At 33.7% G+C, this 3,126-nt stretch overlaps 1 long non-coding RNA gene across 1 annotated transcript; it reads left to right on the top strand.

Moving 5' to 3' along the window:
* The first annotated feature begins 414 nt into the window (after positions 1 to 414).
* LOC143579979 (uncharacterized) lies at positions 415 to 2,607 on the top strand. Its single transcript, XR_013143564.1, has 3 exons — positions 415 to 558; positions 1,775 to 1,830; positions 2,496 to 2,607. It is a non-coding gene; the product is annotated as an uncharacterized LOC143579979 (long non-coding RNA).
* The last annotated feature ends 519 nt before the right edge of the window (positions 2,608 to 3,126 follow it).

Here is a 3,126-nt window from a genome sequence, read left to right as displayed (position 1 = left end):
GAGGACGTTAGCTTGTCATCCTTTCATTAATCGTGGGGGAAATCGGCATGCAGAGTGGTTTCATCAACACCTGTTGTTCGAAGTCAATCATGGTTTCAAGGTTTTCAAGCCCCAGGTCCCTACACGTAAACGTATTGTAACGTCCCAAATTGTGAATATCCATATAAAAATTATTTTGGGAGTTATTATAACGCCTCGTTCTATTCATAAGTATCCTAATGACATATCTAACTCTTTTTGATAAATATTAAATAATTTAATATTTATTTTATAAAAATGGAAATTTGGTTATAAACAATATGAAAGGAGTGAGGTGTAAATAAACAAAGTTAAAGGGGCTTTGGGTAAAGGTGGATATATGTTTGGAGTTTGGACTAATTTTAGTCAAAGAAGAGATAGAACCAGAGGCTTGTATATGGGTGTGTGTGTGTGTGTTCGACAAGAGTGAAGAGGAGGAACCAAGGAGTGTGATTAAAGCTCTAAAACCAAAGGGAGATGCAAATCTTCATCATCCAAGTTTATAAACTGATTATGAGCATCCTCATACTCGTTTTGTAAGTATATACACCTCCTTGATTATCTCCATATTCTTAAAATTTACCTATGAAATTGGGTTTTGGTGGTGTTATGAAACAATGCATGCAATGTTATATATGATTAGAATCCTTTATTTGGTGCTTTGTTTTGATAAGGGTAAATGGTAAATATCTAGGGTTCATGTTGGATTAGGGGATTTGATTAAAATGGTTATAGTTCATATTTAAACATGCAAACATTGATGAATTAAAACAATTATATCGTGTTTGGGATGATGGTGACGAATTAACAAGACATCGAAGTAAATCTGAATGTTCAACTTTATTAATGCACATAAGGTGTTTGTCAAAATGCCTCAATCAATTAGGGATTTGCAAGAATTAATGTCATGAAAACTTTATGTGCTTTTAGTTTAGTTAATTGGCTGCAAGTATTTTAGTTGTCTATAATTTAGTTCTAATGTGCCTGATATGATGAGAAGAAATTGGTTGAGTCACAATGGTGGTCATTGAACGTGACGCGAAGTCTTGAATGTGAGAACTTAAAATTTATAAAGCTGATGGAAAGATGGAAACATAGTTGCAGACCTGTTTTCGAAAAATTGTATAAAATCAATAACACCCTTGTTTAGGGTGTATTATATATGATCGTAAAGGCCTTTGGTTATACTTCGCTTCATCTTTGAGCAGTGGTAGAATATTCGGATTGTATACGGGTCAAAACAACTGAATTTCATGGCTGCTCCAAATCATTCAGCATGCTGATTGACCGAAAATAAGCTGCTGTCCTGTTTTTCATAAATTTGTATAAAATCAACCATAGCTCATATAAAGGTGTATTTTATATGGTTGGAAAGCTCTGTGTATCTAGTTTCTCCAGAATTTTAGAACAATATAAAATATAGCAGTTTAGTAGGTCAAATCGGCCGTTGAATACAGCTGCGCAGAAAGTTCTGTGCATGATTCAGCTTTCTAAAAACTAGTTAAAGATGGATGTTTATACACATTTGGTCCAGAAAATAATTTTTCTATGATTTTAATGTGTTGTGTTTACATATTAGAGATTATCTGAAATAGCTTATAGGTACTTGTAATTGTTGTTGATAAATATGATTAAAAGAGTTATGTAATCATAATAAAGATGGCATGAACATGCTATATGTTGAAGTAAACCATGTATTCATAACTAGAACTTTTATCATGAGCTTGATTATAGATGTATTGTGAGTTGACTTCAGGAAGTAAACGTGGTAGAGGAAGAACCACCAAAGTTGCTATCAACCTACGGGCAAAGGTAAGTTTATCTTACATCTAGCTTAAGAAGTTATAAGTCTTATTAGTATATGTTGATTTATTACAAATTATCAAATGGATACGGGCCGCCTTGAACCATTTCACATAGTGCTTACGGGGTGTTTTAACTCTAAATGTTTAAGTGGGAATGACTCGTGTCTAGAATATAAATAGTACTAGCATTGTGTAGTACGGTTTGATTTGGGGTTTTGGCCCGCTTGGTGATTATAATAATAAAGTAGTATAATTAGATGACGTTGAGACTCGTTGGTGAATATTAAATTAGTAGCATAATTTAATTAGAGAAATGATTCGTTAAGTTGTTTATGGGTTGTAAAAAATATGTTGATAAGTTATAACCATTTCTAAGTTGAAATTTAGTCAAGACGCGAAATCACATTAAGATAATTTAACTGGGTTGTGATTATGTTGATGGGTTGTGATCATGTTGATTAGTAACAGGTACGAGAAGCTCGGGATTAATCGGGAGAGTTTAAGATACATAACGTATTGAATCTTTGGAGTTGCATAACGGTAGCCGGCGTAGACTACTAGACGTGGTTTGGCTTAAATATTTTGACTAATGTTACTATGGGTTTAATATCTTATATATATATAATATTTATACATTGATAATTACTAATATATGGTATTGGATTGCTTTAGGTGAAGCCCACATATGGAACCGAAAAGCCGAAGATCAAGTGCTCGGACTTGGACACCAATACACATCAAAAGAGAAAATTTCTAATTTTGATTAAGGGTTATGATTAAGTTTTAAAATATGTATTGGCTGTAATTATAGGACAAGTTTCTATGGATATTATACATGATGTTTGGTTGATAAAATTTAGTTTTATGTTATTGGAAACAAAAGAAGCTTCTGGGACCATATTTTCCGCGATAAAGTATGTAAAAAAAAAGAAAGAAAAAGTCGTTTTCAAATTTAGGGTCTAACACGTATTGATGAAATTGATCCAAGGACGGGCTGGAGGAAGCTTGTACTTAAGGTAAAGCCACCAAAAACCTTGAAGTGTGTGCCAGTAAAGACGCTGAATCAACACATGGCCAGTTCTTTCAACTATTGGTATTACGATTATCGAACCGGCGACGCCGTCATTGGCTTGGGAAAGGGTCTGAAGACTGATCTGATTAAGATTATCGACCCGATGTGGTTGGTGAATTTAACCAAGACTGATAATGACGTGCTGCACAAGAATAAGATTTTGATTAAATGCAATGAAGACTATGATCTGGCTATGCAATTCCAACGCGTTGTGCGTGTATGTTATGAGAA

Source organism: Bidens hawaiensis, unplaced genomic scaffold (assembly GCF_021521415.1).
Source record: "Bidens hawaiensis isolate Kalapana, Puna unplaced genomic scaffold, B.hawaiensis_p1.1 tig00030184_1, whole genome shotgun sequence".
Classification (NCBI taxonomy): Eukaryota; Viridiplantae; Streptophyta; class Magnoliopsida; order Asterales; family Asteraceae; genus Bidens; species Bidens hawaiensis.
Note: the sequence above shows the minus strand (reverse complement) of the source record. Positions and strands in the feature narration are given on the sequence as shown.